At 45.2% G+C, this 25,590-nt stretch overlaps 1 protein-coding gene across 1 annotated transcript in view; it reads left to right on the top strand.

Moving 5' to 3' along the window:
* The first annotated feature begins 5,352 nt into the window (after positions 1 to 5,352).
* The window catches only part of COQ2 (coenzyme Q2, polyprenyltransferase), a 407,280-nt gene continuing 387,042 nt past the window's right edge, over positions 5,353 to 25,590 (top strand). The window contains exon 1 of the mRNA XM_086961980.1: positions 5,353 to 5,433. The gene's annotated coding sequence lies outside the window, so the exon portion shown is untranslated. The remainder of the gene's footprint in view (positions 5,434 to 25,590) is intronic.

The raw sequence follows: 25,590 nt of genomic DNA on the forward strand, positions 1-25,590 counted from the left end.
AAAGTAAAGTGCGTACAGTAAAAGTAGTATTATGAAATAATACTGTAAAAGCATTGATATGGTTTCTTAGCCATATGATACTTTAAAATGGATACAATATATACATACATAAATACATTGACTAAAGTACTCAACTGGTGCTTCTAACTAAGCCTACCTGATGAGTAAGTAGCAGTTTTTAAGTTAAGTTGGTTAAGATTATTTTGCCAAGAATCTGCATCAAGAATTCTCTTAAGGGTTTAGTCAGCTCCGTACCTTGGTAATAGAATGTGGGAGGTCAGGTATCTCTTTCCTCAGGACTCGATATTCCAGCAACCCGCAAGGGTAGGCTGGAAACACCGGAGCTGGATGTTCTCGGATGGAGAAAAAGACAGCGTCTCTCTCAGTGCGTCAAACAGGAGGGGTGGCTTCTCCCATCAGCTGGGCTCTCGGGCAAGTAGATGGCCGCTCTACTCCAAACCACTGTGTGTTTGCTTAAGCCAACTGTTGGTATTTTATACCTGGAAGGCGCCGGGTTTGACGTAAGGTTGGACATAAGACGTCACTAAGAACTAACAGTTCTTTCTGGATTTTAGGAGTTCTTGTTCAAATCAAAACAAAAGCAGGGGGGATTTCCCGGGCTGCTGGAGGCTTGGTTTGTTTAAAGAACGCGTTGTGCTTTCTAGGAGTCGATGGGTTTAGCCGTGCTGTGCTTTGGACTGCATGGGCTATTACTGAATATGGATCTGATTCTAATGCCTTTATCAGGATATTATTGATTATAACCTCACCCAAATCTCCTCCTCTTCCTTCTTGCACTGATCCTCCTCTTCTTGCTGGTCTTTCATATGGACCAGTCCCTGAGGATTCTGGTCCTCAAAAACATATTCCTCCTTTGCCTTACTATCATCCCTATAGTTCTCAGCCTCTTGCTGCTGGTCCTCCTTTTGGTTCTCTTGTTGACCTGGACCTCATTCACTCCCAGTACCCTTGTATGCCATCTGATCATCAGAAAGGCAACTCACAAAATCTACATTAAAGAATGGTGTCAAGAATAGGAAAAGAGGATCTGGTAGAGACCAGTCTTGGCACTGCTCTTTGATGTGGCTGGTGCTGTACCCAGCACACTCAAAGCATTGGGCCCACCTTTCATGGTTAATATATACGCCTCTATTGAGAGGCTTGAGCAAGTACCTTTTGTGACTTCTTCCTTACCTTCCCGTTAGAGACCCCCTTTCTTCTGAAGCCCTCATTTTCCTACTGGTGAGCAGCCTCCTTCCTGCACTATGTCACTATCTTCACAAACCATTGCTCATGCCTTTGCCCCTTCCTAGGTGAAATCTTGGTAACTGCAGTTTTGCACCGTAGAGCTAATTCTTTTGTGTCCCTGAAAAATGCTTTTTGTACAGGGGACCATCAGCACCATGTTGCCAGGAAAACCAGCTATGTTGCAATAGTTTGCTGCCCCTTTTTGCTATGATTGCCCTTATATACCTGGAGAGAGTTAAAAAACCTTTTGTCTAAGGGGATATCATCCTGTTCTTCTGTTACTTCATTCCTCCTGGTGTGGATGTGAGGGGTTCTTAAACAAGTCATTCATAACATTCCCTCTGTAAGGACGGGGTCTCAGAATGCCATTACCCAGGATGTACATCATGAGTTTTAAAGTTTTTCAAGAATGTGCCTGAAAGCTCATCCCATCCATGCTTTTTCTTTGAGTCCTCGTACTTTCAGAACTAGGTTTATACTGCTATTACAAGGACTGTAAATCCCAGAATGCAAAGAAAAACTGGCACTTGATCAGATACAAACCCATTAATCAGGTAATCATGAGAACTTTGAGCCATCTCCCCACTCTTAATTCCACTGTACCCACCTTATTCATGCTCAGTCTGGTGGTCCGCAGCACTTCCCTTAATTGTCTACCCTGGAGTCTCTCAGCACCCATACCACACTTTCCTTTGTGCGTCACCCAACCACAATTGTTTCTTAGAAGAGGGCGAGCCACTGAATACTTGAGCTCTATGCTTGGCCGTGGCTTAGCTCAATGTCTTGCTGGAACCTCAAGCTCAAAACGAGCCAAACCTTTTATGTGGCTTTTGCCTGCCATGTACACTGTAGCCTCAAGTGCCAAGAATTAAAGATCTAACATTAACCTTTGTTGTAAGCAGAGGCAGCTCCTCCGCTTGATCGGAGGAGTGTTGCACCACTTAAAAATCCCCCGAAAGCCCCGAAATGATAAATAAAATGGCGTTTCATTACCATTTTATTTTTCATCCTCCCGTCCTGAACTGAGCGTCAGAATTGGGTGCGGGCCACTGCTGAATGACATCAACAAAGAGGAGGGTGGGCTGTGTGCGCACTTTTCAAAGTGCGCATGTCTCTTTGGCTGGTCGTCTTGAGACAGCCAGCTAGACAAGTGCCCTTAGAAACCTCTAACCCAGCTGTTTTATAACAGTTGGATTAGAACAAGTGCAGCCCTTCAGGGTGCTGGGGAGCGCCAAGTGAGGCTGGTCCCTTCAATTAGGGCGCTGCTCTCACAGCATGAGAGCAGCGCCAATATTGGTCTAGGGAGTTTTCTAGTGGCCGAGCTGCAGTTGTGAGAGGTTGCAGCAGGAGTAAGGCAAGTATACTTTTAATATATTGTAAGTTTATTTATGCACCAGTTTATCTTTATATTTTAAAATTTTATTTTAATGTGCGTGCCCGCCTCTCCCCTTCCCGTTAATGCCAGCCACCACTGGTTGTAAGGAGAAAGAGATACTCATCTAGTGCCAGAATTGTACAATGTGAAGCTAGTGAAGCTAGAAAACATGGGCTGAATACAGGCTTCCCTAGTTAACCAATTCATGTGAACTGTCTCACTATCTTCACAAACCATTGCTCATGCCTTTTCCCCTTCCTAGGTGAAATCTTGGTAACTGCAGTTTTGCACCGTAGAGCTAATTCTTTTGTGTCCCTGAAAAATGCTTTTTTGTACAGGGGACCATCAGCACCATGTTGCCCGGAAAACCAGCTATGTTGCAATAGTTTGCTGCCCCTTTTTGCTCTGATTGCCCTTATATACCTGGAGAGAGTTAAAAAACCTTTTGTCTAAGGGGATATCATCCCGTTCTTCTGTTACTTCATTCCTCCTGGTGTGGATGTGAGGGGTTCTTAAACAAGTCATTCAAAACATTCCCGCAGTAAGGACGGGGTCTCAGAATGCCATTACCCAGGATGTACATCATGAATTTTAAAGTTTTTCAAGAATGTGCCTGAAAGCTCATCCCATCCATGCTTTTTCTTTGAGTTCTCGTACTTGCAGAACTAGGTTTATACTGCTATTACAAGGACTGTAAATCCCAGAATGCAAAGAAAAACTGGCACTTGATCAGATACAAACCCATTAATCAGGTAATCCTGAGAACTTTGAGCCATCTCCCCACTCTTAATTCCACTGTACCCACCTTATTCATGCTCAGTCTGGTGGTCCTCAGCTCTTCCCTCAATTGTCTACCCTGGAGTCTTTCAGCACCCATACCACACTTTCCTTTGTGTGTCACCCAACCACAATTGTTTCTTAGAAGAGGGCGAGCCACTGAATACTTGAGCTCTATGCTTGGCCGTGGCTTAGCTCAATGTCTTGCTGGAACCTCAAGCTCAAAACGAGCCAAACTTTGTATGTGGCTTTTGCCTGCCATGTACACTGTAGCCTCAAGTGCCAAGAATTAAAGGTTTAACATTAACCTTTGATGTAAGCAGGGGCAGCTCCTCCGCTTGATCGGAGGAGTGTTGCACCACTTAAAAATCCCCTCAAAGCCCTGAAATGAAAAATAAAATGGCGGTTCATTACCATTTTATTTTTCATCCTCCCGTCCTGAACTGAGCGTCAGAACGGGTGCATGCCACTGCTGAATGACATCAACAAAGAGGAGGGTGCGCATGTCTCTTTGGCTGGTCGTCTTGAGACAGCTAGCTAGACACGTGCCCTTTGAAACCTCTAACCCAGCTGTTTTATAACAGTTGGATTAGAACAAGTGCAGCCCTTCAGGGTGCTGGGGAGCGCCAAGTGAGGCTGGTCCCTTCAATTAGGGCGCTGCTCTCACAGCATGAGAGCAGCGCCAATATTGGTCTAGGGAGTTTTCTAGTGGCCGAGCTGCAGTTGTGAGAGGTTCGCAGCAGGAGTAAGGCAAGTTTACTTTTAATATATTGTAAGTTTATTTATGCACCAGTTTATCTTTATATTTTTAAATTTTATTTTAATGTGCGTGCCCGCCTCTCCCCTTCCCGTTAATGCCAGCCACCACTGGTTGTAAGGAGAAAGAGATACTCATCTAGTGCCAGAATTGTACAATGTGAAGCTAGTGAAGCTAGAAAACATGGGCTGAATACAGGCTTCCCTAGTTAACCAATTCATGTGAACCTCAGCATATATTTTATTTTGAAGTGCTTCCTCATTGCATATGAGAATACCTTAAAGGATGTATGCTGTACAAACGCCTCTCTTGTGTTTCATTTCATAGATTATAATTTTTCTCCTTACATATTAAGAATATTGGCCTCCTGCAGAATGCACAAGACAACTGACGACTCCACGAATGTTGTTATGGCCGTGAACTATCACTTTTAAGAAATGCATCTCAATGCAGTTATAATTTGAGATACTAAGGCGAAACACTATAATCATTAAACAAATGCACTTTTTTACACTCCTCCAACAACGACATACTTAATCTGCTCTGGTTTCAAACTCAAATACACTCATCTACTCTCCTCAATCAAACACACCTTATCTGTCGTCGTTCATGCCCATCCCTTAGATGCCCTCATTATCCCAGTTTACAGGGCCCCTACCTCCCTTTTGTCTCCCTTTGTTTACCTGAGTCTTCCACATACCTACCAACTTGAAAAACAATCTCACCGTGTGAGGAGGGGGCGGGGCCTCGGCCGAGAAGTACCTACGAGGCACTTTTGAACCCCATCCCGCCCCCAAGCACAGTCCTTCCCAGGCTGGTACCTATGTCCTGGGGTGTTTTCACACCCCTTAATGGACGTAGGCAGTTCAAAGCCTAGGAAAATGAGCTGGAAATACACTATTAACATTGGTTTTCAACTCATTTTCCCGTTTGAGTTGGCAGGTATGCCTCCGTGTACTAATCTTTCTCCTTAGGCTATCCACGGGTGCTATGTAACGCGGAGCATTAAGAGCTCCATTGACGCGCTTTTCTAAAATGAAAAAAGCTCCAGTAATCTCTGGAGCTTCTCCTGGGCCCCATGGCTACTAGCACTAAGTACAGGCTGCAAGAACTGCAGCTACTCTCAGTCTGAACTGCCCAATGAAAGTACTGTGTCAGCTGCGACCAATGGCAGCAGAGAAAGCGCGGGCCAATCAGAGCCTGCAATGCTGCCCCGACGGAAAGTGAAGGGTAAAAACTAAAGACTACACGTCAGGTCCCCGTACGTCGGAGGGCGGTAAGTGGGCGTGCTCAAGGGCCTTAGGAATCGGTGTTAATCGTTAAATTACATGTTCAGCTTGTCTAACGTGCAGCCATTGTTAATATGTTTCGGAACCGTACACGTTTCGCACGTACATGTTCATGAGCTCAGTAGTTAGCCGCCTACATTCTTCAATACTGAAGCGTCTGCAATTGTCTCTGGCAGACACACCCGTCTTCCACCTGTTGGTGCGCTCCTTGTGGAGCCCTGGGCATCTGTTCGGCTAGGTAGGGGGGTACAGCACTCAGCAACAGAACGTTCCATTGACGTAACCACGCCATAAAGGACGTGGGTTTAGTTTCTGTTGCGCGGTCTAGTTGTCGAATTGGTTGGTCTTAATTGCATACCATTCATTTTACGGGAGGTTCGCGCACAGGGTGTGACCAACAACACACAGGGGCATACCTTCGGAAGGAAGGAATAGTGTTTTTATTAACTTCATGGGCGCTTGAAGTCTGGTGTAGTCGTGCTGTGCGATGTAATGTTTGTTCTGGACCGGGTTCGCTTTTAAAGTATAGGCACCTTGTAAAGTTCTCTCAGGAAGCGGACAGTTAGTATATTTAAATCGTAGAAACAACATAAATAAACAGGCCTCACGTCCTTCCTGCTGTCTTTGCAATTGTCGTTGAATTTGGGGTCCAAGATCCTATGGAGAGACTGGCAGACGCCTACAATTTCTGCCACCTTGCCTTACTCCTTTATACCTTTCTTGAGTGTTCTTTTGAATACAATCATTCTTGGAAGAATATTGCTTCCTTATTTTTTCAGAATCCTTTGATACGAAATGCACTTCATTTTTTTCTGTACCTCTAATTTCCTGTACACATTTTTCAGAATGTTCAATAGACTTAGCGATATCAATTGCAGCACTTAGACATGTCAGAAGAAGTCCAAAAACGTTCTTGGATTTTCTTATTGTTGGTTCGCATTAAAACCTGATCCCCATCAGAAGTGGACGCTCACACGCTGCTCTCTACGCTACCTGCAAATCCCCAGACTGGTATCGTAGCGCTACTCCACAAGAACCGATATAGCCTGATTGAAGTTAACTTTGTATCGCTGCGCTAGACTGCCGGTTTAGATCATCGTAATCTGTTAAATTATTATCTTTGAGATCTGCCATAACGAATAGAATTGCAGCGCTAAATTTCCATAGAGCGCACTAACTCTGTTGTGTCTTGTGCATTGCTGCCTGTTTAATCGTCTGCAGCGCGCCCACTGTGTGCATACCCTATCGTGTCTCGGCTTTTTGGCTAGCAGCCATTTTCTTCTTGTTGTTGTTCCCCCCTGGCCGGAAATACAACACGCACCCAGCTGCTCCTCCCTCCCACTGACCTGTATGCGCCGCTCTCCCTGGTGTTCCCTGTGACCGCCCTGATCCCCATCAGAAGCGGACGCTCACACGCTGCTCTCTACTCTACCTGCAAATCCCCAGACTGGTATCGTAGCGCTACTCCACAAGAACCGATATAGCCTGATTGAAGTTAACTTTGTATCGCTGCACTAGACTGCCGGTTTAGATCATCGTAATCTGTTAAATTATTATCTTTGAGATCTGCCATAACGAATAGAATTGCAGCGCTAAATTGCCATAGAGCGCACTAACTCTGTTGTGTCTTGTGCATTGCTGCCTGTTTAATCGTCTGCAGCGCACCCACTGTGTGCATACCCTATCGTGTCTCGGCTTTTTGGCTAGCAGCCATTTTCTTGTTGTTGTTGTTCCCCCCTGGCCGGAAATACAACACGCACCCGCCTCCCAGCTGCTCCTCCCTCGCCCCCGCCCCCTCCACTATCCATTTATGACAGATGTTTCGCGCAGCGTTTACGCGCAGCGGACGCGCCCCATGCGCGCCGAAGGTGCGCCAAAGCTAAGCCCGTCTACGCCTGGACCGCGCCCAGCGCCAGACCCCCTGGTCCCCGCAACTCCCAACCCACTAGAGTCACATATGAAGCCGCAACTCTCCTCGCCCTCAACCCCGGACGCACACCACAATTCTGCGATGCCACCCCAGGACGAACCCACGGCCCATTCGCCTGCCTCTCCTGCAAGTTCAACTGCTTCAGGACCCTCACCAAATCAACTTCCTCCATACATAGCACCGACTCTAACAGCCTGAAGTGCATCCTGCTGAACACCCGCTCGGTCCACAGACATGCGACTGAACTCTGGGACCTACTCGACACTGCGTCGCCGGACATCGCCTTCCTCACGGAGACATGGATGAACACATCATCAGCACCCGACATCGCCATAGCCATACCGGACGCTTACAAGATCATCCGAAAAGACCGTACCAATCAAACAGGAGGAGGCATCGCCATCATCCATAGGAATACCATTAAAATCACGACCAGCTCCGACGACAATCTTACAACAGCTGAACATCTCCATTTTCAGATCCAAACCGACCCTAGGACCACACTCAGAGGCACCCTCATTTACAGACCTCCAGGTACCCGCACTCAATTCAGCGATGACATCACGGACTCCGTCAGCCCACATGCCCTCGCCTCCGAGAACTACATTCTATTAGGAGACCTCAACTTCCACCTTGAAAACAAACACGACAGAAACACCAACTCCCTCCTGGACAACCTGGCCAATCTCGGACTCAAACAACTTGTGGACACACCTACCCATGTAGCCGGACATATGCTCGACCCTATCTTTACCTCCAGCAAGCACATCTCCTTCGACCGCACCACAGCTCTCCACTGGACGGACCACAGCTGTGTTCACTTCAGCTACAAAACCACCCTGACCCACAACCGCCCACAACCTATTCCTCGGAGAAACTGGAACAAAATCACCTCCAACCAACTCCTCACATCACTCAACCAAAACCCTCCCACCCTCTCACTGGACCCAAACCAAGCGGCCAACAATCTCAAGAAATGGATCACCCACAGTGCTGACGAATTAGCACCCCTGAAAAAGCACCAGATTAAATCAGCCAGCAAAAAGGCTCCCTGGTTCAATGATGACCTTAAAAAATCAAAGAAGCTATGCCGCACCCTGGAGAATACATGGAGAAAAAACCCAACCACCGACAACATGGCCGCCCTTAAGGCAGCCACCCGCAAACACCACCAACTGATTCAATCCGCCAAGAAATCAGCATTCAAGGATCGTCTCGACAACAGCAAGGAACTTTTCAACATCGTCAAAGAATTCACCAACCCCACCGCAGCATCTAACGACATCAACCCCTCCCAAGACCTCTGCGATGCGCTATCCTCCTTCTTCTACAACAAAATTGCCGACATCCACAACAGCTTCGAGAATACTCCCAGCGATCAACCCTCCCCACCCCCCTCAGATCCCACTCCGCCAACTAACAACCTTAGCGCCTGGAACCCAATCACCACTGAAGACACCATCCGCCTAATGAACTCAATCCACTCTGGATCGCCAACGACCCCTGCACCCACCACATCTTCAACAAAGCTGACTCCATCATCACACCCCATCTCCGTGATGTCATCAACTGCTCGTTCAACTCTGCCACCTTCCCAGAAAGCTGGAAACACGCCGAACTCAGCGCCCTCTTGAAGAAACCCACAGCAGACCCCTCTGAACTTAAAAACTACCGACCCATATCCCTCCTCCCATTCCCGGCCAAAGTAATTGAGAAAGCCGTCAACCGCCAGCTCGGCCTTCCTTGAATCCAACAACTCCCTTGATCCCTCTCAGTCCGGATTTCGAGCCAAACACAGCACCGAAACCGCCCTCATTGCAGCAACAGACGACATCCGAACACTTCTGGATAACGGAGAAACAGCGGCCCTCATTCTACTCGACCTCTCCGCCGCTTTCGACACAGTCTGCCAAAGCACCCTCATACAACGCCTCAGCAACATCGGCATACAAGGAAAAGCCTTGGACTGGATCACCTCGTTCCTAGCTGGGAGAACTCAGAGAGTCCGACTTCCCCCATTCATCTCGGAAGCCACTGAAGTCATCTGTGGAGTACCACAAGGATCTTCACTCAGTCCCACCCTCTTCAACGTCTACATGAGCCCACTCGCATCAATCGCACGCCAACACAACCTCAACATCATCTCTTACGCCGACGACACCCAATTAATCCTTTCCCTCACCAAAGACCCCAACACCGCCAAAACCAATCTTCACGATGGCATGAAAGAAGTAGCCGAATGGATGAAACACAGCCGCCTAAAACTCAACTCAGACAAAACAGAGGTGCTCATCCTAGGATCTTCCCCCTCTGCCTGGGACGACTCTTGGTGGCCTTCCGCTCTGGGCACAGCACCCACACCCACAGATCATGCACGTAACCTAGGCTTCATCCTAGACTCCTCTCTCTCGATGTCCAGACAAGTCAACGCAGTCTCATCCTCCTGCTTCAACGCACTTCGCATTCTCAAAAAGATCTTCCGCTGGATCCCCTCGAGACAAGAAAGACTGTCACCCACGCACTGGTCACGAGTCGACTGGATTATGGCAACACACTTTACGCCGGAATCACAGCAAAATTACAGAAAAGACTCCAACGCATCCAAAACGCATCAGCGAGACTCATACTGGACATCCCCCGCCAAGATCACATCACCGGACACCTAAAAGACCTCCACTGGCTTCCCGTCAACAAAAGAATTACATTCCGTCTTCTCACCCACGCACACAAGGCCCTCTACAATCTTGGTCCCGAATGCCTCAACACCCGACTGTCCTTCTACAAACCCACCCGCCAACTTAGATCTTCCAATCAAGCCCTCGCCGAAATCCCACGCATCCGAAAATCCACCATTGGAGGAAGATCCTTCTCCTTCTTGGCAGCCAAGACCTGGAACTCACTCCCCACCTGCCTCCGCCTTACTCAAAACCACACCTCCTTCAGAAAAGAACTTAAAATCTGGCTATTCGACAAATAATGAACCCCTTCCCAAGCGCCTTGAGACCCTCTGGGTGAGCAGTGCGCTATATAAATGTCCGAACTTGAACTTGTACGTAACTGCTAAAGATCTTAAAGCAGACACATTCTCTTCAATAGGTTCATCTGAATGTTGCTTCCTTGAATAATATATGAACCTCTCCATGACAATATTAGTTTTCTTACCAAACCTTAAGGACAATTGTTTAGAGGCATATTGATACACATCAAGATTACCTGGATTAACAAGAATAGGTAGATTTTTAAATTCCTTTAGACCCATACCACCCAGACAATGCTTTAAAAGGGCAAGTTTCCGCTCTGGTTCACATCCCCCTCTAACACGTCTACATATGCTAAAAAAAACAGATTCCCAAATGTCCCAGTTCATAGGTGGTTCCCCAGGAACAGCAAGAAAAGCAGGAGGTTGTACAATCCCAGACATTTTGTAATAAGGAAACCCAGTGAAAAGAAAATGGTTAAGAAAAATAATAAAATAAAACAAGAAAAGTAGTCACCGTAGCCTGAAGATACGAAGGAGACAAGTGTTCCACAAATAGGCAGTAATAAAGTACCTTAGAGTAACTGTAGATACTGTGGATGCTGTAGAAAGAAACAACACAGAGAGGTAATGTCTCCCCAGTAACTGACACACTTTGTGAAATGTATGAGGAAACAATGCCACCAGCAAATCCTTAAAGAAACGGATGCAAATCCGATGAAGAGAAGGCATTTTCCAGTTCCATCCAATTACCTGGAGCCTCAGGGGGAACAAAAGGTTCAGGCCGCCCCCCACTCAACCTGCAATAAACAAAATGTGGCCTGTCCCTCAAGACACTCTTGCTCTTTCTATTCCACACACAGAAAATGTAGCGGTGTATATAACATTTTTACTACGACGTGCCCATTGTTTTTAGGCTGTCCATTACTGTGCAAGTGTCAATAACTATCAAGGTACACAATAAGAAATATTTAAAATTGTCACAATTCCATCACCAACCTCAAAATTTGTGGAGAAAAAGAGTGAGCCCCTAACGGTAGCACCGCCAATAGGGTTTTCTGGCTAGCAATTACCAGTGTACCCACTTATCATCATAGGTGACTCACTCTTGTAGTAGTGGAAAGAAAAGACAAACAGAAGAAAAAGACCAACACCATAATACAGCACTTTTTCTTAACGTCAGCCAGACAATGTACTGATTGTTCGTGCGATAACAAGTCAACGTAAGCACTTGCTATTTTAGTGTACACATACACCAGTAACCCAAGTGAGAAAAGAAAACGTGAATCTCACACAATTAAAATTAAAGAGCTCACTGGCCACTTCTAATTTATTCTGGGCTGCGAGTTCTCCAAATTAAAAATGATTCACACTGAGCAAAATCTTGTGTGAATCATTGTCGCCAACATGTTTCGTTGCTCTTATTTTACGCAACTTCTTCAGGGCAAACAGGGGTTATCCACTTCTATTTCCACTCTCTTGTAAACCACACCTGTGATAGTAAAATGACAAATTGCAAATAATAATGAGCCGATGGTTCTGGACCCTCACATGCCAGCTGGCTGGGTCAAGTACAATTAAAAGATTGTGGCACTTAAATCATTTGTAACATAATCACCTGGGGTTAGCGTCTTTCACGCGTACCTGCTACCCCATTCACTGTGGACGTCCGTGTCCAAAAGATCACGTGTCCCTCTGAAAACCAGCTACCGTCAGGTATTCTGTGCACAAATACACAAACAGACACCAGGTTTAATCAATATCCGGCTGTGTCACCTCCCGCTTCTCACCCTATGTTTGCTGTCAATACCCTTTTATCACACGGGAGACTAATCAACTACTGGCACGCACTCGGAGCAGCGCGCACCCCGCCACTATTGCATTCCCAAGTATGAACCCATTGCCAATTGATCACCTCTATGTCCGCCCCAGTAGAGATAATGACTCGCTACTCTTACCGCATGAGATAGATCATCTTACCCACGCTTTATTTTCATTGATGCACAGCGAGGCAGGAGGTGGCAAGATCCAGACATCGAATGCCGCAACCGCCAGTAAATGCAACATATATATACAATGCCCACCCGACTTGAATCCCGCACTGCGAGCCCCTCTAAACTACCATTAGTGCATAATATTTAACAATGCAAGAGCACGACACGAACGTGAAAAAGTCAGCTTGCGTCTCACTAAAGAGCGCGGGTGCATTCAAAAGATGCACCCGAAGCATGAGACCGACATGAGCGGAGAAAAGATCCGCTCGTGTTACTCACACTCAAGAGCATACAAAGGATGCTCTCAGTGCAAAAACGCAATGTAACAAAACATACTTTGTTGAAGTAGTTATACAAAGCGTGGTTTAACATCAATACCACACAAGAAATGTATTCCAGGGTTTTTCAGGGTGCCACTTCAATAAACTCCTTTACCAGTGCAAGAGTCTTTTCACATTAAGCATCTTTGAAACTGCCAAGTGAGCGATGATCTGCCAGGTCATGCTGTTTCAGAGGTATTTTTCAAGAAGGTTGGATTTTAGGAGGCACTTAAAATGGCTGGAGGAGTTAGCTAGTCTCATTTACAGGTAAAGAGTTCCTCGAATGAGACGTGAGGAGAGGATCCTTTCTTGGTGTGTTGGATTGGGAGGCGATAATATTATTTCCCTATGAGACGGGAGCCAATGGAAAAACACTATGTATTTTAAGGTTATTTATTTAGACATGGTGCCATATAAATAATATATGCTACTTTATAATTTCACCCCCCCCCCCTTAGTCGGGACCCCCTTTTAAAGAACACAGGACATAATTGATGTGGGCACATTTGCGTTATATTGGGATTAAACTTGTAGCTGCATGTAGAACAGCTTTCAGAGGTGCAGGTTTTTTATAGTAGTGTTGTGTAAATGGCCTTGCCGAAATCTAAATGTGGTACAATGAGTTCTTGCACTGTTATTTTACATCTCCAGGTTGTAAAAATGTTTGCATCTACAAAGTAGTTAATGCTGGTAAAATACCCCCTTTTGCCAGATTTGTAATATAAGCCTAATTTTTTGGTCTGCTGCCAATCTTTGAGACTTGCTAATTATTGGATTGTGTGTGCACAGTTCTCTTTCATGTTTTAGTTTAGGGTTCTTGAGAAAATAGACTCTCGGCTTTAAAATTATTGCGTTTTAAATGTCTAGCCATTCTTGAATTTGGTTAGAGGAAAAGACCACACTGAGTGGTCTCAATTTCATGTACAACTAGGTTCAATCCACATTAAGAGAATACGCAGTTCTGTTAGTAGAGGTCCCAGGGGCTCAACAAATATATTAATTAATAATGCAGCTAATATTAAACCTTAGGGGATTTCACATGTTACAGGAGCCGGTTTAGAGAGAGCCTCATCAATTGTTACACATTGGAACCAGTTTGAATGGTAGAATTCCATCCAACTTAATACAGCGTCACTGGTTTCTAGCCCTTCTATGACTATGTCTAGGGTGATCGTGATCCTTCATATTAGTGGTCGGGGATAGATCTAACCAAATTGAAAGGCATTTTTCATTATTGTCATTTTCAGAGCATAACGCTCCAAAGTCACCATGGAAGATTCAGTGCTATGTCTGGAAAGGAATTGCGATGGAAAGTCACCAAAAAAGATTTATTTTTGAAAATTCCATGAGTTCCAAAGCAACTCAGTTTTTCAACATTTTCTTGAGAAATGATAGATGTGTTTGGGCGACTTTTTCAAAGTAGATTAGTTCCTCCTTCTTTTTTGAGTTGAGGTTTAATATTTCCAATTTTTAAGGAGTTAGACAGTAGTGTGTGTAAGGGATACGCTGATTTCTAGCCAGTTTCGATTCAGTGCATGACATTTGTTTTGGCTAAAGTAAGAGTAAGTATGTCTATCTCATAACATGAGGATTTTGTGATTTGACACTCTGAAAAAATCCTTTTGTAATTTTTGAAATGTTTTCAAGCGGTGTTTTAATTTCTTGGTCACAGATTTTTGGGAGATTTTGTTAGCAGGTAAGCAGATTCCTGTCTGACAGAAATATATTTTTAATGGATAAATGGCAAATTCATGACTTTTGTCTTTCCTGATCTCTATTTTAGTCACTTGGGGGCACAGATCGTTTAACATTTTAAATAACTTTATAGGTTTGTTTTTTTGCCTCACTTAATTGTTTGCTGAATGTTTTTCTGTAGCTATTAGAACATTTTTCTTGTGCTCTGCCCTTTTTGAAATGTGTATATGCTTTTTAATGAAAGAAATTAATTTCCTCAACTTTCTTTCAAGATTCTAAAAGGCACTTTTAAAATTCACAAAATATGTTCACGTATTTTAGTTTTCATTTGAGGAAGATGGAAATATGTTTAGGGCGCTCCATAAATCAGTTCATATATCTCATCTGTTCCTATTTAATAAGAAAGTTCATACTTTTCAATCTCTATTTAGCACATATTTATGTATTTGACTTTTTTCTTAGAAAATAGTTCTGCAAAATATTGGAAGTTGCCCTTTTAGTAGGGGGCCAGATTTTGAGAAGAAAACAACGGGACAGGTCAGACATGAAAGTAGGACTAAAGCCTTTAGTCTTACTTCTTATATCTGGCCTGTTCCGTTTTTTCATAGCCTTGTTAATATGTGCACATATATACACACGTCCAATAGGCTTGTAAATGTATGTGTCTGTTTGTATATGTATGTGAGTGTGTGTGTATATATATATATATATATATCTGCATACAAAGTGATCCCTCAGCCCTCTGGACGCGCTCAGCAGTGTGTGCTCTGCCTAGGGGTCGGATCCTGACCCAAGCAATTTTAGAAAACAAAGGAGGCGGCACAATCAGGATATCTTTTTTCAAGCCTTATTTATTTCAAGACTTTCACCCCACCAACGCGTTTCAGCCTTACACGGCCTTGCTCACGGTTGGTTAGTCCCTCTACTGTGTTTCTATTTATACTAGCCCATGATTAGCCATTTATGAGGCATTATGGGACCTGTAGTTTGGTTACATTTTCAGTGAAAAAATTAATAAAAGAAAAGAAAGACTTGGCATGCTTACGATTTTAAGCATTATGGTAACATTAGTATAATGTTCTTGTTTCTGGGTATAGTACCCTAGTCTTTTCATGATGTTTTGTAATTTGTCAAAAGATGTTCAGGGTATAGTACCCGATATCATTCTGAGGTTGATTATTCCAGGTGAATGTGCAGGTCCTCTCCAAAATTCATCCCCTTCGGGTGTTTGGTCCGGAGTCTGATGATCATCCGCGACTCCATTTGTCGCAGTCTTCGGACCACATCACCTCCTCTTTCCATTTTGTCCAGTACTTTTGCCCCAAAGAAATGCATTTGCATCCAAGCTCCATTCTGGCATACGCTCATATGTTTGGCAGTGGCATATTGCATGTTGGAGTTTTTTACCGCTCTTATGTGTTCTAAAATTCTTTTCTTCAACATGCAGGTTGTGCTTCCCACGTACTTCATTCCACACTTACATTGAATGATGTAGACAACGTTTTTTGAGCTACATGAGATTTGTTGTTCTATTCTCATTAACTTGCCATCTGGTTCCTCAATCATTTTCATGTTTTTGCCAATTTTGCAAGCCTTACATGAATTGCAGGGTTGAAATCCTTTTCGTTGTATTTCCAGCCAATTCTGTTTTGGTTTCTCTTGGAAATGGCTCTTGACCAGTAAGTCTTTGAGTGAAGTATTCTTTTTGTATGTTATTAGTGGAGCATTTCCAATGGTAGTGCCAATGTCAGGATCTTTTGTTAGCACATGCCAATATTTTTTCATTATGCGGGCAATGTTTGAACTTTCTTTACTGTAAGTCATTATTAGTCTTGGAGGTGTGTTGGTTTCACTTTTTTTCGGTTGTTCCATCAGTGTTTGAGTTCGTGTTTTTTGATCAATTTTCCGTTTGCAATTAGTTAACACTCTTTCTTCATAGCCTCTCGCTCTGAATCTACATTTGCTCTCTTCAATGATTTTCTCTGCATCTTCTGGTAACGAGCAATTTCTCTTCAGTCTTGTAAATTCTCCATACGGTATACTGCGTAGAAGGGGTGTGGGATGAAAACTTGTACCATGAAGTACACTATTTGTAGCTGTCTTTTTTCGAAATAGGGTGGATTCCAGTTTTCCATTGTGTACATATATTTTAGTGTCCAAGAAATCTATTTCTTTTGTGCTCGTGTTGCATGTAAAATGCAACCCAAATTCAGTTTGTTGAAATAGATTTTGAATTGCTCATCCGTACCATGCCAAATAATGAATAGGTCGTCAATGTAACGAACCCATAACATTATTCGTTCCAGATCTTCTTGGTTTTCTTCATTCCATGCTATGGTTTTCTCCCACCACCCCATTGTGATGTTCGCATAGTTTGGTGATAGAGAAATGCCCATAGCAGTGCCACAGGTTTGTTTAAATAGTTGTTTGTTAAACAAAAATACATTGTTTTTTAGGCAAAGATCAATCATTTGCATTAGCATTTTCGAGTGGTCTAGATATATGATATTCCGTTGTTTCAAATAGTATTCACAGGCCTGCGTTCCGATTTCATGACGGATTGAGGTGTAAAGTGAGACTACATCAATAGTTACTAACAGGAAATCCGGGTTCCAGGTCACATCCATTAAAGTTCTCAAAAAATCACCAGTGTCTTTAATGTACGATGGAAGACTTTGGGCAATGGGGGCTCGAAATTTATCAACATAGTTCGAGATGTTCTCATACAATGATCCGCATGAGGAGACAATGGACCTCCCTGGTGGTTGATTTAAGGTTTTATGAATTTTCGGGAGAAAATATATACATGGTGTTATTGGGTGGTCGATAGTTAGGTATTTTCTCTCATCATCATCTATTAAACCTTTCTTATGCCATATTTCCAAATATTCTTGTAGTTCTTTCTTCATATTGGCATATGGATTCATTTCTAGTTTTTGATAGTTGTTTGTTTGATTTAGTTGTCTCATAGCCTCCCATGTGTAGTCAGTTGTCTTCATGAGGACAATATTGCCCCCCTTGTCCGCTGGTTTTATCGTGATTTTGTCATTATTTATTAGTGTTTTGATTGCTGCACGTTCTATTTTTGAAAGATTTTCACGTGTCTTGTTTCTGACTTTGGAGAGATTGTCAAGTTCTTTTATTATTGCTTCTGAAAACGCTTTTCCTGACGCCGCGCTCCAAGGATTACCTGCTAACTCCCTGGCATTGAACCTTCCTGGTGCCTCCCAGGCCTCGCCGGACCCGCTCCGCGGGTCCCGCTTCGTGGTTGAGGCGGTCTTGAACTTGGGGCATTCCTTTCTGTGACATCGACACCGGCAGGGCTGCGAGGCAGAGCGGAGGACTCCGTTGTCCAGGAGTCTCCGCGCGCCCGTCTCCAGCTGGGCTCCTCTCCCTGCCGGCCGCGCCCCCACCCCAGCTGCTCATAACGAGCACTTCCAGGCTCGAACAGTGGACGCTTTTCCTGACGCCGCGCTCCAAGGATTACCTGCTAACTCCCTGGCATTGAACCTTCCTGGTGCCTCCCACGCCTCGCCGGACCCGCTCCGCGGGTCCCGCTTCGTGGTTGAGGCGGTCTTGAACTTGGGGCATTCCTTTCTGTGACATCGACACCGGCAGGGCTGCGAGGCAGAGCGGAGGACTCCGTTGTCCAGGAGTCTCCGCGCGCCCGTCTCCAGCTGGGCTCCTCTCCCTGCCGGCCGCGCCCCCACCCCAGCTGCTCATAACGAGCACTTCCAGGCTCGAACAGTGGACGCTTTTCCTGACGCCGCGCTCCAAGGATTACCTGCTAACTCCCTGGCATTGAACCTTCCTGGTGCCTCCCACGCCTCGCCGGACCCGCTCCGCGGGTCCCGCTTCGTGGTTGAGGCGGTCTTGAACTTGGGGCATTCCTTTCTGTGACATCGACACCGGCAGGGCTGCGAGGCAGAGCGGAGGACTCCGTTGTCCAGGAGTCTCCGCGCGCCCGTCTCCAGCTGGGCTCCTCTCCCTGCCGGCCGCGCCCCCACCCCAGCTGCTCATAACGAGCACTTCCAGGCTCGAACAGTGGACGCTTTTCCTGACGCCGCGCTCCAAGGATTACCTGCTAACTCCCTGGCATTGAACCTTCCTGGTGCCTCCCACGCCTCGCCGGACCCGCTCCGCGGGTCCCGCTTCGTGGTTGAGGCGGTCTTGAACTTGGGGCATTCCTTTCTGTGACATCGACACCGGCAGGGCTGCGAGGCAGAGCGGAGGACTCCGTTGTCCAGGAGTCTCCGCGCGCCCGTCTCCAGCTGGGCTCCTCTCCCTGCCGGCCGCGCCCCCACCCCAGCTGCTCATAACGAGCACTTCCAGGCTCGAACAGTGGACGCTTTTCCTGACGCCGCGCTCCAAGGATTACCTGCTAACTCCCTGGCATTGAACCTTCCTGGTGCCTCCCACGCCTCGCCGGACCCGCTCCGCGGGTCCCGCTTCGTGGTTGAGGCGGTCTTGAACTTGGGGCATTCCTTTCTGTGACATCGACACCGGCAGGGCTGCGAGGCAGAGCGGAGGACTCCGTTGTCCAGGAGTCTCCGCGCGCCCGTCTCCAGCTGGGCTCCTCTCCCTGCCGGCCGCGCCCCCACCCCAGCTGCTCATAACGAGCACTTCCAGGCTCGAACAGTGGACGCTTTTCCTGACGCCGCGCTCCAAGGATTACCTGCTAACTCCCTGGCATTGAACCTTCCTGGTGCCTCCCACGCCTCGCCGGACCCGCTCCGCGGGTCCCGCTTCGTGGTTGAGGCGGTCTTGAACTTGGGGCATTCCTTTCTGTGACATCGACACCGGCAGGGCTGCGAGGCAGAGCGGAGGACTCCGTTGTCCAGGAGTCTCCGCGCGCCCGTCTCCAGCTGGGCTCCTCTCCCTGCCGGCCACGCCCCCTCGGCATAACCTTTAAAAGGATCCACAACTCCCGCAGCGCGGGAGCGCGCGGGAGGGCGCCGGGAGAAGCCCGGGACAAGGGCGGGACCGTCTGTGGCCGTCCGGGGCCGGAGGAGGCCGGGCTGGGCCTCACTATTAATATTTCCCTCCTGACATTATTTGTATTGTTAATGTTTATAGTGTCGTTAAAGTCCCTTTTACTGTACATTTAAACTTTTCGTCTTGTGTGGCTTATCGCCTATTAGGGTTGGTCATATTCATACCTATTATAACCTGGTAAGGTTAACAAAAATGACTTTGCGATCTGGTAAGGAGAGGCAGGTTCAGGTCTCCACCTCTAATGGTACTTTTACTGGTACAATCGACCAATTTTTTAAACGTTCAACAGCCATTTTAGAGAAGGAGATCGCTTTAGTTGAAAAACGCCTCTCGCTTGATATTATCACCGGCAAGCGTTCTTCACTAGGTAAAATAAGCGAGGCTATCTCCCCTGTCCCACTCTCCACGCTGAATATGGATAGCAATGTAGATGTGATGTTAGCTCCTGTTATTGAGACTCAAAACGAGGAGATTACGAATACCAACCAGGAAAATGTTTTTAATACTGCACATGAGAACCTACCCATCAGTGGGACCATCTGTCTAGATCAGACTGGGGATAATTCTGGTCTCTCAGATTCTCCAAAACTTAACATTAGCAATGATCCTATCGATTCTCCTTCAGTATTAGAACTGACACCGACTCAGAATCCTGGGAAACGTAAGAGGGTTGCCTCACCAGACTTGGAGGAACAAACAGAGGGGATGGTTAATGCTACAGTTTCGCCCCCACAGCTACCCAATATTAACGTTTCTAGCCAGCAAGGGGGGGGCGAGACTATGACTATGATTAGCATAACAGAAGAAATATTTTTGGCTAAAATTGAGTTGCTATTCAAATCTCTTCTTTTACCCCTCTTTGAAAGGACAAGGTTGTTAAATACAAAATTGGACACCTTAGACCTGTTAGTAAAGGAAAATATAGCGACTATGGATAGAACTCTCTCCAGCTTAGCAAGAGCTGGTTTGCCCCCACCCGTCCTGTCCAATCCAAAACCCACGGTTGTGACAAATAGTAATAAAGCGGGGGGTAATAATTCACAAGTGGGAGCCTCTTTATCAAAGGCCCCGCAAAAAACAGGACCCGCTCTCAAGAAAATAGCCTCCACAGAGAATCCTGCAAGGCCCAAGCCCATTAAAAATCAGCAGGCACAGAACAATCCAATACCAGCCAGGGACAAAAACACCACTCATCAGCCCATTGGTAAACCTATTCCAAAGAAACAGTGTGTGAACCTTCCACCGGAGTCAGTGCCATATACAATTGTTTTAACTGGCGTGGCTCCACTCGTAGATGGTAAGAGGGAAACACACAAGGATCTTTATAATAAGGTCACATTTTGGCTTAATAAAAATCGGCCACTCCCTCCTAATTTAAACCCTGAAATACTTAACGTTAGGAGGGTGGATTGGATAGGTTATGGTAAGAAAGATCTAGAGGGGGATTGTGTGGTGGTTAGCTTTAGAGAGCCCTGGGTTGCCGAATATATTGGCAGAGAACCAAGATTTGGCAGAGTTGGGGACGTACAAACTTTACTATTGTATTATTTCTATCCAGCATTACATGCCAATAGATCACACACTCCGTTCCAACATTCTAGAAGGGACAGGCACAGAGGGAGATTTCACTTTGACACCCCGCTCTATCCAATGTTCTATCCTCACCTTGCAAACCGGTTTGCTCCCCTCTCCGGTCTGGAAGGAGTGGATTGACTTGATGTAGAACAACAGGATATTGGGAGTGCTAGCGCTATGCCAACTTGTTCTCCAAAAAATATGTGTAACTTAGGGGTAGAGATAGTTTCCATACCTAGTACAAAACCTGAGATGGTGGAAAAAAGGGAAACTCTCATGCCAGGTAACTCCAGGCAGAAAAACACTAAGGCGTTCGCCAACCCATCTGCTTTTATGGCAGAGAAAACATCATACACACTTGTAGTCTTGTCTTGGAACATAGCGGGATTGAAGGGGAAAATGTCAGAGGCCGCTTGGGGTTCCTATGTGGATACACATGATGTAATCATCCTGCAGGAAAGTTGGTCCACAGAAGCTATCTATCGGGTTGGCTATCTTAACTACTATAAACCAGCCACTAAAGGACCGAAGGGCCGCCCGTCAGGGGGTTTAGTCATTTGGATTAGACAATCATTAGCCATTACCATCACTGAACTCCCTACTCTGAGTAATGATATCCTAGCATTGAAATTAACAGACAACAATAATAAGACCTCTTTTCTGTTTAATATATATGCCAGAGGTATGCCAGGTGGGAAGCCTGCGGGAGTGGTAGCTGAACTCGACTCTCTACTGAACGATATTAGCGGAGATAGCTGTGTCATGGTGGCAGGTGATTTCAACTGCTGCTTTGAACCTTTTCCCAACCTTGATGGTGGGGGATATGGGGAAATAGATCAGATCTGGAATATTCCCCCTTTGACTGTCGCCCCTATCAAAAAAGTTACGGAGGCAGTCATGCAATGGTTGGGTTTCTGTCTTGAATGGGACCTACGTGCAGTAAACGGCAGGACTAAATCAGACCCAATGGGAAAAGTTACATTTGATAACTCAATAAACTCAAGTCGCATTGATTATTTTCTACTTAAGATAGACTTCTGGAAAATGTTGGTGGACATGGAAGTTGTTAATAGATCTGAGAGTGATCATAATCCCCTGGTGATAACATTATCAGTATCTGAGGGTCTCTGTATGAACCCTGTTACAAACATTGAAACGGCAGATGCTGGCCTTACAAATGATTGCAGAAGGGTAAAATGGGCTGGCCTCCAAGAGAACACTGTTACTATTAGTAAAATTGCCATGGAGGTCTCAGCGGCCACAAAACAGATGGCACACATTCTTGAGGCAGGTACTCCACTGGATCAAATCGGGACAATTCATGAGACTCTTTTTAATAATATTAAGTCTTTTTTTATTAAAACTGTCAAGGGAGGAAGTAAAAAAGCCCAAGCACATCCTAGGTTGAAATGGTACGACAAGACCTGTGGTATTGCCCACAGCTCTTTATTAAGTGCCATCAAATCTAAATCTTGCGAGGATATAAGGTTAGCGAGGGTGAACTACAAGAAGGCTTTAAAAGATGCAAAAAGCAAATGGGATGACCAGCGTTGGTTAGATTTATACGAGGCAAGTACCTCATCTAACCAACAAAGATTTTGGGAGGTTGTGAAATGGGGAATCTCGGGGGAATTACACACTCCGGTAAACCATGTTCCAGCAGAACAATGGGTCAAACATTATGAGTCGCAGTTCAGCCACACGGAACGGATCTCCCCTACTATTGTAAGGGAAGATGCCAGTGTGCAGTCTGAACAGTCCTCACTTGATCACGTTGTTTTTTCCGAAACTGAAGCTATCTCTGCTCTCAAACTAGTGCAGAATGGCAAAGCCCCCGGAATGGATTGCATCCCCGCGGACCTCTTTAAATATGATCAAAAACACTGGGTCCCGTATATATTAATTTTAGCAAACGCCATAGCTAGGGGCACAAGGATACCAAATTCCTGGAAAGGGGCCGAAATTTTGCCAGTGCATAAGAAAGGGGATAAATCTGATGCGGGAAACTACCGCCCCATCAGCCTCATCGACGCCCTCCAAAAAGTAATAGCCAGAATGTTGTTGGGGAAAATTCATTCGTGGATGATAGAAGTAGATATTTTGTCTCCAATGCAGGCTGGGTTCAGGGCACATATTAGTACAGTTGATCAGATCCTAAGATTTGTCATGATCTACTGGAAAACTGTGTCATTGAGAGACGGGAAGATCTTCGCTGCATTTGTGGATCTCAAATCAGCGTTTGACCTGGTCCCTAGGGGGAAGATGTGGGCTGCATTAAAAAGGATGGGGGTTCCTTCTGCACTTTTAGATTTCACCATTAAGATGCATGAGGGTAACTTTGCAAGAGTCAGATGGGGTCGTCAGGGCCAGGTTACTGAATCCTTCCCCGTGACCCGTGGTGTGAGGCAGGGTTGTGTCCTGGCCCCCACCCTATTTGTGCTCTTTATCAATCAGGTGGTAAAGTTCCTTTCAGATACCCCCACTGATGCTCCTTCACTGGGTGGGTCAAAATTCCCTCTTTTAATCTTTGCAGACGATACACTCATATTGGCCAAAACGCAGAAGGGTCTACAGGCTGCAATAAACAAATTTATGGATTTTTGTAACATAAATGATCTTGAGATTAATATTAATAAAACCAAGTTTATGGTCTTTTCCAAGAAAAAGCCTTTGAGGGGCAATATTTTAATGAATGGCTCCAGATTGGAACAGGTCAATGTGATGACTTATCTCGGTGTAATTTTGGATTTCAGGCTAAAATGGAAAGAGCAAATAGAGGCACTTTGTTTGAAATTTGCCCGCTTGACTGGTTGCCTAGTAAAAGAGCAACGGCGCTCGCTGACCAAAAGAGTGCTGCCTGCGCTTAAAATCTATAGTACTAAAATCAGCTCAGCGATATTGTATGGGGCAGATATTTGGGGTTGTGTGGATTTGGCTGTCCTGGATAGGATACAGAATAAATTTCTCCGCAACCTAGTTAGTCTCCCCCCATCAACACCAGTCCTTCCACTTTTGATGGACATGGGCATGCATACCATCAAACATCAGGCACAGTACAGGATGGTGGCTCTATGGAGACGCATATGGTCAACCCCTGAACTGGCCATGTTTGCCCGTGAACTTCAAGATGTGAGATTGCAACAGGGGGCTGGCAGTATACCATGGCTAAAGCAAATTAAGAACACTCTCATTGAAATGGGCCTACCTTTGCTATGGTCAGAACCGGGTTCTCATACCTTTCCTACTAAAGATGAATTTAAAACTCTTTTCTGGTCCATGGTAAAAACGGAACATGTTGCACTTTCTGAGAAAGTGAACCTGACAGGCCAGTTTTTGCTCCACAAAGTAATTCCTAATAAAGAAATATACTGGGATGTTATTCTAAAAACACTTGATAGGAAACTATATCACCAGTTTCGTGTGGGCACGCTGCCAGTGAGGGCCTTTACCAGCGGCTGGCAGAGGCTTGAGTCAAGCCTCTGTCCTTGTTGTGCCGTTTGCGAAGAAACAGTAGGCCATTTCTTATTTGTCTGTACTGCCTATTGTAAACCTCGTAACAAGTGGTTGAAACCTGTATGTATTAGACTAAATACCCGAGTGAGCAGTGAAGCATTGCACATCTTGAAAATGAATACTTCCGAATGGCTAACCATAGGATTGGCGAAATTCCTCGGGTGGGCTTGGCTGATAAGATCTAGGTCAATTAGCTCATAAATCAAGATCTAAACAAACTGTATTCCACGTTTTCTGATTGTTTTATGGTCTATGAATTTGATAGTATTGATGATCTGCTAATTTTATACATGTCTAAATGATTTTACTAGTACTTTGGACGTCTTTATATGTAGGTTTAATTGCGATCTTACCCTTATATGTTTTTTTTTAATGATTTAGTTTAGGTCTTCATTTTCTCTGTTTTGGTCCTCATATGTATTTAAATATCTTTAATATCATTGTTATGACTTTTTTGTATCAATTGTAGATAATGTATTATTTGTTTTGTATATATGTGTCTTTTATGATGAATAATCGGAATAAAGACGTTAAAAAACTAAGCTTCTGAAAACATATCTATTTTATTGCCTGGTGATAGTATTGGGTAGTATCTTGATTTCCTTTTTAAACCAGTGGCTGGTCTCACATCTGTTGGGATATTTAGCTCCTCTAAAAGTTCAGCGTCCGATATAGAGGCCCCGTCCAGGTCAAATAATGTTTCGAAGCTATTTTTCATGTCTGGAATATCTGCGATAGTATCAAAAAGAACTGTGTCCACATTCTCATCCACATTGTTGATGGGCTCTGTTTGGTTTTTGGCATGTACTTTTGCTAGTTTCAACTTCCTAATGTATTTATAGAAGTCTATCCGTGTTTCAGTATAGTCAAAGTGAGCCTCAGGACAAAAAGATAGTCCCTTATTCAAGACACGCTGTTCTGTTTCTGTCAGTTGGTGGTCTGAAAGGTTCACTATTAAGTTGGCCTCGGATTGCGATTGCGCAGTGGATACTGACGTTTTTCTTCGTTTTGACCTGCGGGTTTTTCTGGCACTGATGTGGGGGTTGTTTGATTTTGCGGCCCCCTGCCTCTTCCTCTGTATCTTTGGTTGGGGTATGGTCGTCTCCCCCTTCCTCTTCCCCTTCCTCCGCCTCTCGCAATACTCT

Source organism: Lissotriton vulgaris, chromosome 3_1 (genome assembly GCF_964263255.1).
Source record: "Lissotriton vulgaris chromosome 3_1, aLisVul1.2, whole genome shotgun sequence".
Classification (NCBI taxonomy): domain Eukaryota; kingdom Metazoa; phylum Chordata; class Amphibia; order Caudata; family Salamandridae; genus Lissotriton; species Lissotriton vulgaris.